Source organism: Pan paniscus, chromosome 16, assembly GCF_029289425.2.
Source record: "Pan paniscus chromosome 16, NHGRI_mPanPan1-v2.0_pri, whole genome shotgun sequence".
NCBI lineage: Eukaryota > Metazoa > Chordata > Mammalia > Primates > Hominidae > Pan > Pan paniscus.
Window position 1 is genome coordinate 37,061,042 of NC_073265.2, and position 13,300 is coordinate 37,074,341.

Consider the following 13,300-nt stretch of genomic DNA (forward strand, 5'->3'; position numbering starts at 1 on the left):
TCCTATAAATCAAAGATGAAAGACATTGTGGCCAGAGGCCTTTTAAAGAAATTTTTGGTCTTTCTTCACTAAGCTTTTAAAAGACCACATCTTCAGAAGCAATTTTTAAAAAATCTATCTAGGGCTAAGTAAAGAATAATATAGAGCAGAGATAGTGGAGAATTTTCCAGAAAAAAAAGAAAGAATAGAACAAATCATAAAGAATTTTTAGGTACAGGAACCTAGAAGCATCTATACTGGACACATTTTTACAACTATAAAAATGTCATTGTTTCTTCTTTAACCCCATTAAATGGGGCAAAGGAGAAGAGCGCATTTCCCATTTTCTCCTCTGAAGTGATTCCCCCATTATGCTGTCCCTGTGCCCAGAGGTTACTGCATTAGCATGACCAAGCCCCCAAATGTTGCATCTCCCTGCTCAGAGCCTCTCTGGCTGCTTGGAAAGCAGGCAGCAGTTTAATGAGACAAGTTCCCCTTGGAGACTCCTCTCCCCTCGAGGAATTCTGTAAGTGCTTTATACAAAACAGTAATAGGATGGTTCAGCCAGACTCTCTGGCTCAGATACACTAACTGCTGCTCCCTTTGGGAAGGAGGAGAAGGTAGCCGAGTGATAAGACCATTACCACTGACTGCACCCTGTGAGCTGGTAGTCTCTGAAGCCACTTTTCTTGCCCTTTGCAAGCATGAAAGGAAGTCGGTGAAAGGCTGATCAGAACAGACTTCCTGGTGGGAGATAAAGCTGTCTATGGACAGGCTCTGGATGATAATGGGCAGAGAGTGATTTAGTACCATGATTACTTCTGAATAGAGGCTGCAAGCATTGTGCCCAGGAAGCCCAGTGGAGCTGCGGAGGAGTGACCAGAGAGAAATCCGCTAGGCTGGACACACATAGGAGAGCTAAGCTGCCTACCCTGGCATTAGGAGGAGCCAAGAGCAACCTCTGGGAGGCATTAGCAACACCTCTCAGAACTCCAGGATGCATCAGATAAAACAGTCCCATCTGTGGAGGATTTCCCTCCTCTTTCCATATACACTTTACCCCTGTCCTCTGAACTCACAGATTTTTAATTTTCTTATGACTCCAGACTTCAGGGGTACCGGAGCCTCTCCCTTATTGTTTTTTTTTTCTAACAGGTTAGAATGTTGTTGAGATTTACTAATGACAGATCAACAGCTGGAGTTAGGGAGAAGTTAGTGAAAGCCATGAGCAGTGTCAGAATGAAATAAGGTCTGCGGATGGGACTTGAGATGGAAGTCCATGAGGCAGGATAAGGAGTGGCCTGAACAAAGCTCTGCTTTTATTTTTATTTTTCTTTCTTTTCTTCTTCTTCTTCTTTTTCTTCAATGTATGGTATTGATTGAGATCTCACTGTCAACTGCACCAATTAAAAATTCTATTCAACCCGTGGAATAATTTTAAGATATGTCCACAAATTCTTTGATATTCTTCCCTTTAAGAGTTGGAGACTAATTCTCCTCTGCTTGAATGTGGGCTGACTTCATGACTTGTTTCTAACAAATAGAATAAAGCAGACATGACAGTGTGTGACTTTAAAGACTAGGTAATAAAGCTTATTGTGGCTTCCCCTGCTAGTTCTCTTTCACTCTCTCGCTTGGAGCACTCATTTTGGGAGAAGCCAGCTGCCATGGAATGAGGACTCTTGGGCAGGCTATGGACAGATCCACTCTGTAAGGAATTGAGGCCTCCTGCCAACAGCCATGTGAGTGCACCATCTTGGAGTCAGAACCTCCAGCCCCAGTCAAGCGTCATTTGCTGCGGCCCTTGTCAGCATCTGACTGCAGCCTCACAAGAGATCCTGAGCCAGACCTCCCAGTTATGCTGCTTCCAAATTCCTGACCCACAGAAAGTTAGTGTGAGATAACATGTATTTCTTGTTTTGGGATGATTTGTTATGCAACAATAGATAACTAAGACAACTGGGATTGTAGTTCCTATGGCACAGACAGTGGCCCGAAGTAAGTAACAGATGACCAGAATAAAGTCTGCACCAGTGTTCTCTAGTTAATGCCACAGTTTATTAGCACTTGCTTTTATAAAACACTTTGAAAATCTGAAGGCGGGGGGAAGAAAAATGAGGCAAAAGCTTTCCATTCTGTGCATGGTGTTGGCCAAATGAATTGATTATTTTAGAGCATCACAAGCTTTGTTTCTTTGTGCCTTTCCCTGGGTCATGTGAAAAAGTCTTCCAGTCGAAGTCTTCCATTCAAAGCAGTGGTTACGTATTCATCCAGTCATCATTTTAAAGTAAATTAGAAGACACATTTTTCTATTCTGTATTTAGACGTTAGATTGGCTAAATTGGAGCAGAAAGGAAGAGAAGGAAAGCAGGGAGAAATGAGTAAAAATGAGAACTATAGTTTATATTAGTTTGTCAGTGAAGCACCAAAAAAGTCAAGAAATTTCATATTTTAGCAGCTAGAGAAAAGGTGTCCTCCCGCAGTTCAAGTTTTTATGAATTTTATCCCTAAGCTTTTCATACCCACCTTGATTTATTAGCCTTTCTCAGCATTATATCTTGTGGACCTGACAGGAGAACATAGTGCAATGAAACATCTGGTAAATTTTCCCAGATCCTATTATGAAATATCTTCAATTTTCAATTCAGTGAAAAGTAAACAAGTCATTGTCTTCCCCAGAAGTGATTCACTTTTCTGTCAGAACCCACGGGCTGTAGGCGATAGAGGTTTCAGAGTCCTTCTTCGGGCTGATGGGTACACAGGGCCCCATCTTTTGCAGTACGGGTGAGCTGGAGGGGTCAGGTAACTCTTGGATGCTTCACCTAAACAAATACATCTGCTTGCTCAGTGAAGTGATTATTTTTTAATTTTCGAGTGATGTGCTTTGTTGTTGTTCAGAGGTCACTGATGAATTGACATTACATCAGCAAATAGTAATTGCTTAATTTCTGCAAAAATACCTCGTTTCATTTCCATTCCAACTTTTCAACCAAAACACACACACACACACACACACCCCATGGCTAGGCTTGAAAAAGACAAGGCAGATAATGTGGCCGCCTACAGCTGCTTATTGTATTACATTGCCAGCTTCTTTTTCAAAGGAAAGCATTCCAGCAGATCTTTCTGACAGCAGTCTGTCCTGGACGTAAATTAAAATGCGCATTTCTGAAAACATTTTATTCATTAAACAGAAAACAATGCCCATTAGCTGGAAAAGATACTATCAGCTTGGTATTTCAGGAGATTATTTTTTCAACAGGCGTGTTTATAGACATAACATATAGAGATACTAAGCAGATACACTTGACTGACAGACAGGGAGGACTGAACCATAAGGACTTCAAACAAGCACGTACTAGCTTCAAGTGCACTGAGCATCTGCCAAGAGACTGAATGACTCAGAACCAGATGATTTTGTAACAACACATATGGAGAAACTGAGGTCGAATGTGGGAAAGAAATTTGGTTAGCGTTTCACATAAGTGATATCAGTGTGGTGCAAACAATTCAGATGTAGAAAGTGGGGAGGGGGGTGGAAAGGCTAAGATAAATGCTTCCAAAATTAGAGTAGGTTAGCTTGATTCTGAAATCACTGCCGCAACTCCATTACAGAGGCTCAGAAATGGTCCACAACAGGACATTTGAACTGTGGCTAGCATCTGATTCATTCGAATCGTCAGAGGCTGTCTCAGCAGTTCAGCAAGTGGAAGGGCTTCTTTCACAAAGATAAGCTCAATGATTGAATCTCATTAATATCACCCATATCAATCACAGTGCTGGCCACGTAATACACATTCAATAAATGTTTATGCAAGAAAAGGTGGAATTGTTTTCAACATTTTGGATCATACCTTCTATATTAGCTATATACTTCCTGCTTTTCTTCTTCCATTTGAAGCTGAATGAAGACAGAGGGGGATCCACCTCTCCCTAAATGTTCTTCCTTGAAACAAATGAGCCTGCTGGAAACCCTCAGAGTCTCTAGCACCATTGTTAATACAGTTTCTCTGTCTTTCTCTCCTTTTTATTTCACCTTAATAAGCCCTAAGCCTATTAATTCTTCTACCTGGGGAAGCCACCAAGGTGAGAAGAAGGAACACCACTTGCATTTTGCCCTTCCTTTTCTCCAGGAGCCAAATTATGATATTTTTGTAAAAGCATCTCTCCTTTTTTTCCTAGTTATCTCTCAGAGATGATGGTGGATCACCTCCGTGTGGGGGCTGCTTATCTTGGTGGGGATCTGGTGGTGGGCTTTTAAAGCTGGCCCAAGCTGAGCTGAGCTGGCTGCAATTCTTTGTGCTATTTATTTAAAAAAAAGAAAAAGGAAGAAGCTATTGCTGTCTCCTCTGGTGTGCTGGTGTAGAAAATGTGAGTGAACATTTTCATTTTCAGCTCTAGTTTCTTAATCCCTTGCAGTGGAAGAAAGACAGTATGCCAGTAAACTCAGAACTTCACAGGCCCCACGCTCATGCTCAGCTTTATGGTAAATATTGTAATACTGCCCCAGGAAAGTAGGACACAGGCATGGGAGAATGTCTAAAGGCAGTCTGAGTGTGCTCCAATCAGTAGTATTTTCTTCTATGACAAATAGTTATCCTTTTGGTGAAACCTGTTTTAAAATGCTAATCCAGGTTTGTTTATAGTTGGCCTTAGCCAGCAAGCCTGCAGGCCTGCCAGGCCGGGCAGCCATGTGTGACCCTGTTCCTTGAAAACAGCTTCACCCAGGGGTCAGGCGTCTTGTGGAAGAAGGGTTTGCTACATTATAAAACCAAGGCAGTGGAGGCCAGAGCTAAGAGCAAGTGGCCTTGGAGTTTTCTTATTTGATATGGAAAAATTGGCAAAGCCTATTTTTGGGGGAGATCAGGGTTCAAAAAACAGTGGTCAGGAAACACTGGATAAGGCTAAACTTAGTGGTACAGAGAACTTTGATTCCTCCAGCAGCCTTCTCATGTGGGATCAGATAGGAGAGCTGGTGTAAAAGCAAGCAGCCAGCGGTAAAGTGTTGAACACGAATGCGCAGGCTCATCACGGGCTGGCTGCTGAGTGGGGTCATCTTTGTGGCCAGAACTGCTGTCTGTTAGCTCAGTTCCATTGCATGGGCCTTGCTGGCCTGGAGGAAGCAGTGACAGAGGCAGACCCATGCTTATCCAACCTCAGTGCCCATAATAGAGAAAAATTAAAGTAACACCTGAAAAATAAAAAAATAAAAATAAAAGTGGCTACACAGCCAGGCAAGAAGGAAATGAAGACAGGATGGCTCTGAGCTGTGTACTCTCCTTTTTTTCTTATTGTAAGTTAAACTATGTTCTATAGAATGCTGAACTTCCACAAACATCTAACCTAACTATACCCTGTATCAGGAAAACAAAGTCAAAGTTCATAAAAAACGAATTAAAAGGAAGCCAAAAATACTATTTTATGAAACTGAAGGCAGCTTTTTGAGTATAATGAGTAGGGTGTCTAGGTGTGCAAAGATTAAGAGAGAGGGCAGGACACTTTTATTTAAAGGATTCCTGGTTAGAGAGGCAAGGGCATGGCCAGGAATGGGGTTCTCAAGACAAGAGAACCTAAATTACTGTGCACGGTAAGGCAATAATAATGACAAGAGCTTGCTGTCATGTGAAATGAGTTTTTCCTTTCCTCTATTCCGGTCTCAGTAACAGGGTGGGGAAGAGAAGAGTGGAAAGGAGATTCAATAAGGAAAGCACAGGTGCCAGCAATAAGATGAGGAAGCCAGGGCCCAAGGAAGGAGCTCTCAGGACAGGATGATGGGGATGTGCCAATACTGAGAGCTCAGCAACTGTGACGTTGCACAGCTGCTGTGGTTTCAATGTGTGTTCCCCCAAACTCATGTGTTGACATCCCAACCCTGCTGGGATGGTATTGGGAGGTGGTACCTTTGGTGAGGTGATTAAATCATGGGGCAGAGCCCTGATGAATAGAGTTAGTGCCCTTATAAAACAGACCCCAGAAAGCTCCCTTACCCCTTCCACCATGTGAGGTCTCAGCAAAAAGATGGCCCTCTATGAACTAGGAAGTGGGTCTTCCCCAGACACCAAATCTGTCTTGATCTTGAATGTTCCAGCCTCCAGGATTGTGAAAGGTAAACATCTGTTGCTTATAAGCCCCTCAGTTTATGGTATTTTTGTTACAGCAGCCAGAACAGACTAAGACAACAAATGCTACAATCACTCTCCAGGTTTTCTCACGCCTTTAAAAGAGCTTGAAGAGCCATTAAGTTTAGGATCCACCTGGTGACAAGGCTGCTTTGGGTACACTGTGCTCACACTGCAGGTCACAGGGACCCAGAGGCCAGAGAGGACTGAGAAAGTGAGCCAGGTTGGGAGAATGCTGTCAGGTGACACCAGGACACATGGGGACCATCTAGGAATTCTCAGAAATGTCCCCAAAACAGTTAAAGTGTGCTCATCAAAATGAGGAATGAGCTGAAGCTATCTTAATAGTTAAGCCAAAGCTAACCCAGAAGTCTGGGACTTGGGAAAACTGTGTCAAATGGCCACGGACACTGCTCATATTGATGAAAAACACAGAAACCATGTTGTTCTGTGAGTACAGTGGTGCCCATGTGCACACCAAGGTAGACAAACCACACCTAGTTTCAGAAATGCTGATTCAGCTGCCCCTACCATCTTCCATAATTCCTGGCACACTTCCTCATCTCCCTGCCTCCTTTCCTATAATCTTCTCTTCAAATCTGCCTGGCTGTGTAGCAATTAGCAAGCCTGGTGGTGCAGGTCCTACAGAGCCTGGCGGCTACACCGTCAGTCAGCAGCTTTATGCCAGCCAAGGAGCGTGGGAGGCTGTGATAATTTATTGAATATATTGTTTCTACTAATATGAGTAAACAGGCCAAACTACTTTTAAAAAGCCAGAAGTGAAACTACTTCTCCTGGGGAATCATTAATATAAAACAAAATGATTGGTGGAGAGCTTGAACATAATATCATGCTAAATGTATAATAGTACAAGGTTAAATTGCTTTCTGCTATCTGTTCTTTTTGTCTTACAGTCTAACACTCTGTATGATATTATCATTAAACCACATAAGATGTTACTTCCTCATTGTCCTGAGACTTGATTAAATACTTCATTTTGGTTCTTTAAGTTGCTATTTTTTTGCGGGGAGTGGGGGGCGGCGCTTATTTCTATTTTTAAAATTTATTATTACTGAATTAAATTTACATATAGATAATGAGCTTAGAAAAATGTATTCACCTGTGAAACCACTACCGTAATCAAGACACAGAATATCTCCATCATCCCAGAAAGTGGCCTTATGTTCCTTTCCAGTTACTCCTAACCAAATCCATCCCCTGCAAGGTCACCACTGTTCTCATTTCAAAAATTAGTTCTGTCTGTTGCTGAACTTCATATAAACAGGAGCAGGCTGCATGTGGTCTTTGGTGTCTGATTCCTTTGCCTAACAGGTTTTTAATATTCATTCATGTTGGTGTATGCTCAATGATTTATTCATTTTTATTGCTGAGTCCTATTCCATTATATTCATGTAACACAATGTGTATATTCATCCTACTGTTGATGGACATTTGGGGAGTCTCCAGTTTGGAACTATTGTGATTAAAAGCTGCTATAAAAGTTCTTATGCAAGTCTTTTTGTAGGTATGTTTTCATTTGCCTTGGGTAGGAGTAGAATTGCAAGATCAAAGAGTAGACGTATGTTTAACATTAAAAGGAACTGCCAAACAGTTTTTCCAAAGTACTCACAACGTTTTTCATTTCTACCAGCACAATATGAGAGCTCTGGTTGTTCCACATCCTTGATGCCTTCTTTGTTAGCCATTCTAACAGATGTGAAGTGACATTTTGTTGTTGATGTAGTTTGTATGTTTGTCCCCTCCAAATTTCATGTTGAAATATGATCCCTGGTGTTGCAAGTGAGGCTTAGTGGAGGTGTCTTGGTCACGGGGGCAGATCCCTCATGAATGGCTCGGTGCCCTACTTGCAGTAAAGAATGAGTTCTAACTCTATTAGCTAACATGAGAGCTGGCTGGTTAAAAGAGTTTGGCATCTCCTCCTCCCTCTATCTCTTGCTCTCTCTGTCACCATGTGACACGCCTGCCCTGCCTTCACCAACCACTATGATTGTAAGCTTCCTGAGACCTCACTAGAAGCAGAGGCCGGCACCATGCTTCTTGTACAGTCTGCAGAACTGTGAGCCAAAATAAACCCCTTTTCTTTATAAATTACCTGGCTAGCCTCAGATATTCTTTTACAGCAACACAAAATGGACTAACACAATTACAGGCTTAATTTTATTTCCCTTATGATGATGTTGATCCTATTTCCATGTGATTATTGGCCATTTGCATATTTTGTTTCGAGAAATCTCTATGCAAATATTTTTTCCATTTCATTATTGAGCTGTTATCTTTTTATGCTTTGGTTATTTATAGATATTTTTACACATTCTAGATAAAGTACTACTATGTTCTCCAGTCTGTAGCTTACCTATTTATTTTCTTAACAGTACTTTTTAATGAGAAGTTTTTAGTTTTGACAAAGGCTATTTTATCAAACTTTTTATTTTATATGTAGCATTTTTTCATTTCCTCTAGGCAATCTTCACTTACCTGTTTGAGTGGTTTTTCAGCTGAATCTTAAAAAAAAAAAATTTAAAGTGTTCTCAATAATAAACATTGCCAGATTACCTATGTTTTTAAAAATATCCCTTTATTTGTATTATTTTTATTTTAGTTACCCGAATGCAGTGTTGTGCTGGTAAACTGATTTCAGATTGGGCAGGGGAAGCCCTGATTTATAGTATTTGTCAATTTCCATGGTGTGCATGCTCCCCCCATGACTGATTTTAAACTGTGATTTAAAAACTGGGTCACAAAATTCCTGAATATTTGACAATGGGCTCTCATTAGCTATTATGAGCCCCTCCAGAACACCACTGCAAATGCTACATGAACACATGTGGCCAAAGATAAACCCTTAGGGAAAGGTTGTTCCCAGGAACACAAGAAAGATGCCATGTTTTGAGAGACACTTGGCTGCCCAAATTGGAGCAACAGTGACCATGACTGACCTCAGAGCCAGATCTGACTTCCAACTATGGTTCATATACAGAGAAGTGCAGATCAGAGTGATGTGAAAGCCAAAAAATTCAACGCTGAAAATGATGAACCCACTATCCTGGTAAATTAGTTTAAGAGTAGAGGGTCTGCTGATATTCCAATTATTGATAAGATGAAGAGGCAACTATCACCTGAAAATGCTAAAAGGAAACTGTATGGGAAACTGGAGGACCTCATAGGCTGGGACAAGAGGATAGACACTGACACTATAGACAAAGAGAGCGGAGTAGGGACCGAAAGGGAACGACACGGGAAGCCTTGGGACCCATGGATGTATCTTCTACTAGTAAGTTCACCTGGAGTAGGAAATCAACATTAAACCACAAACGCCAGTGAGAAGGTAAGTGGATATGTATCATCCACCCCTGCTGTGGCGAGGTACATGCTGATGTTAAGCCACAAGAAAGGACCATGGGCTCAAAACACCTTTGAGTAATAAGGAAGAGTCTCATACATTACTTTCTTTTCATCAAAAAGATAAGAAAATTTATAGGAATCTTCTACCATGGTAGTAAAGAAAAAGAGGCATTTCATAGCAATCATTCTGCAACAAATTTTCATGTTAGAGTGGGGAAAGCCTGGAGATTTACAGCTGCATATGGTTCTCTGTAGCAGCAATAACAGAAATAGGGAGCACGGAACACATTTTGAAAAACGTGTATTCTTTCAAAACTAAGCTTTGACCAATTATAGACAGATTTAGAAGCATTTCCAGTTTAAATATATTAAAGTTATTTCATGAAATATACTATATGTGCATATATATACATATATTTATATTTAACTTAGTTTAAATCATCATAATAAAATGAATCCACTTATACTCACTAACGAGCTTACATAGTTGTCCCTCTGTATTCATGGGTTCAGCATCTGCCTGCAGATTCTGCAATCCACAGATTACAAATATTTTAAAAAACAATTAAAAACAACGATACAAAATTTAAAATAATGCAAATTTAGAAATATTACAAGAACTATTTTCATAGCATTTACATTGTATTAGGTATTATAGGTAATCTAGAGATGATTTAAAGTATATGGGAGGATGTGCATAGGTTATGCAAATACTGTGCCATTTTATATAAGGGACTTGAGTATGGGGCATTTTGGTATCCACAAGGAATGAATCCTTCATGGAATACCAAGGAACAACTGTATAATAAAACTTCCCCAGTGCCAATACTTGATATTCATCCCTTGATCCTGTTTCCCCACTTCCCTCCGTTCATAGAGGAAACTTTTCTTCATTTCAGGCCCCAATGGTTTTCCTAACTCTGCTATCTGCTCAGCCATGAACTAAAAGGATGTTGTTGTTGTTTTATAATTTATCCCACAGTTTCATGTGTCCTATATTAAGACATTTCTTTCACACTAGTGTGTCAAATTTTTAGAAACAGGGAGTCCATATATTTTTAGGATCCCTAAATAATAGGCTTGTAGGGGACCTGCTCATCAAGGTGCCCCCACCCATGTGCTCTTTCTCAGAGAAGCTGCCCCACCCTCTCCAGCTCAGCCAGCTGCAGGGTCTGGACCTCATCCACACCCCACTCCTGTTTACAGCTGATTACATGAAGCTTAGACACCTGAAACAAGCAGAGCTTGATAACAGGAAAATGGAGATCTAGGTAGCTCATCTTGGCCACTGGGTTTGGGAAGTTATGTAGGACTGGGGCTGAGGGTACTGCTTTCTGTTGTATTTACTCTCTTCTGCAGAAAGAAAAGATGAAGGGGAGGAACTTTCTAGTCTAACTCTCTCATGATTCCTAGTCGTACTTCTTGCCTATTGGTAATACATGCTGCTCTTTTATCTTTTTAATGACTGTATCTTTTTTACATTTTTGTTTCAAAAGTTTTAATGGGGTTCTGTTTCATGAACTAAGTTTCTCTGATAAATGCAAGCTCATGTTGACTTGAGGAGAAAGAAAATGCTGATAGAAGCTGCAGTGGCCCAATGTGAGAATAAATGAAAGTCTAGCCAGGAAAACATCAACTTCTTCAAGCATTTCCAACAGACAGAATTTAATGCAGGGAGGTGGTAACCCAAGTGATAAAGGAGCTGAGCACCAACCAGAAGATGATTAGAAACCCAGAGATTAGCAACAGCAGGAAGCCACTATCATGCCTAAGCTAGAGGGACAAAAAGAGCAGGGGGTGTTACTGGAACCAAAGGTTTGGGTTTTACTGGGAGGTGGGGTTCTGGAACCATGAAGGGCCTGTCTGGTGAGGGATGTAACCAAGAGGGAGGCATAGCTACTGCCAAAGAAACCATCCACGGCAGAGTGGGAGGGGAGAAATGGACTTCTGGACTTCCTCATTTCCCCATTCTGCAATTTTCCTGTTAGTGTCTTCCACTAGGTGAATTCAGCCAGAAGCCAACTGACCCTGATTACTATAATGTGGAGAAGAGCAGAGGAAGGAAAGAAATGAATCTGAGGTCCAGGACTGGTACAGTGTAGACGCAAGGCATTCTTCTCTCTTTGTAAGCAGAGTAAAACAATCATGAATATCACGTATATGGAAACAACATAAGTGGCCAATGATAGGTAAATGGTTAATTGGTTATAAAATATTATGTGGCCTTTAAAAATAATATTAAAAAGAATTTGCAATTATATAAGAAGACATTAAAAGTTGAAGGTTAAGTAAAAATTTAGAAAAATATTACATATAATTTCAGCTACTTAAATTATACATAGAAAACAACTGCCAAGTATGTATATCAAAAGGTAAATATTGTTCTATTTTAGGATAATGGATCTTTGTATTTTCTTATTTATATATATATATTTTTTGTATTGGGAAAATTATCAACATTGAGCATCCATTACTATTATAACTGGAAAAAATTATCTTTATCACCACTTGGAATATGGAATCCACTGGGGAAATGAACACAGCTCCCAGGAAGTTTATCTGCCATTTGGTGACATGACTATTAGAAATGATAGTCATGATGCTCTCATCTTCCTATAGTATTTTGCATTTTATGAAACACTTGTACTGTTTTTTCTTTATAATCTCATGAGCTAGCTTTTCCTGTCTTGCAGAGAAAGAAATAGAAATGTTACAAGATAAGACTAGTACTATAAGTGAGAGCCAAATTCGAGCCTTGGTGTCCCTTGCCAAAGCACTCTGGGAGTCAGTACTCTTCTCCAACTGCTTCAGAGCTTCCTCTTCAAGACACATAGTAGGAATACACTTTTCCACTTCCTGGGAAGTGTGGTCATGTGACTTGCCTTGGCCAATGAAATATCAGCACAAATAATGTCTTTTACTTCCCAGTAGAAACTTTAAAAGCTGGCATACAATTAGTGACAGTCTCTTTCTACAACTATGGTCATCATGGGAGCACATCTAGAATGAAGCCTCCATAAGCCCAGGCCTCTGAGAACCCCATCTATTCACCTGCTTTGGGCAATAATATAGCATGAACAGAAAATAAGCTCCATTGGGTTAAGACACTGAGATTTCAGGGATGTTTGTAAAGTCTAACCTAACCCATTTTGATCAAAACAGAATTTATTTTCTTCAAAGCACTAAAATGTGTATCTGATATATCTATTCACATCCAAAGATAATTGAGTAGTGACTACTTGTATAAACAGTCCATATACTGTACAAAAAATAAAAATATCAGAGCAGAATAGTCAAAAATATATGTTTTAATTGTCTAGAATAACTTTATAAGTGATACAGAAGTAATTGTGTAAACTCAAAAAGAGATGGAAATGGCAAATGTGGTTTGGAAAAAATCTCCTAAGCACTACTTTTTTGCTTTCTCTTCCTCTTCTCTTCTTTAAAAAATGTAAATTGGTTTCCTTCCTTCCTGTACCAAAAAGCCATTAAGGCAGACCCAAATATGTAGGTGATCTGAAGTAAGCAGGCTCAAGTAGGGGTTGAGCTTGCAAGCAAGGGGGGCAGCCGGGTGGGGTCAAGAGATTGATTACATACCAGGAGACTGAGGTATTGGGAGCACTGGGTTACAGCTTTCTCACTGTCAAGGAAGAGAAGCACAAATATGAAAAGGAGAAAAGTTAAAATAGACCCTGTGGTATTGGATTGTAATTGGAAGTAGCAGTGAGAATTCATGATTTTCAATGTAGTTGAAAAATATAGAATGAATATTATCTACATAGATACACACACACACACACACACACATATGATTGATCCTCCGGTGTCAGGGGAAGAAC

The 13,300-nt window shown here is 40.3% G+C and overlaps 1 long non-coding RNA gene across 1 annotated transcript in view; it reads right to left on the minus strand.

The window, feature by feature from the left end:
• Positions 1–13,300, minus strand: part of LOC130540841 (uncharacterized) — a 60,999-nt gene that overhangs the window by 32,357 nt on the left and 15,342 nt on the right. Inside the window, exon 3 of the long non-coding RNA XR_008954840.2 lies at positions 9,945–9,990. This is a non-coding gene — a long non-coding RNA (uncharacterized LOC130540841). The remainder of the gene's footprint in view (positions 1–9,944; positions 9,991–13,300) is intronic.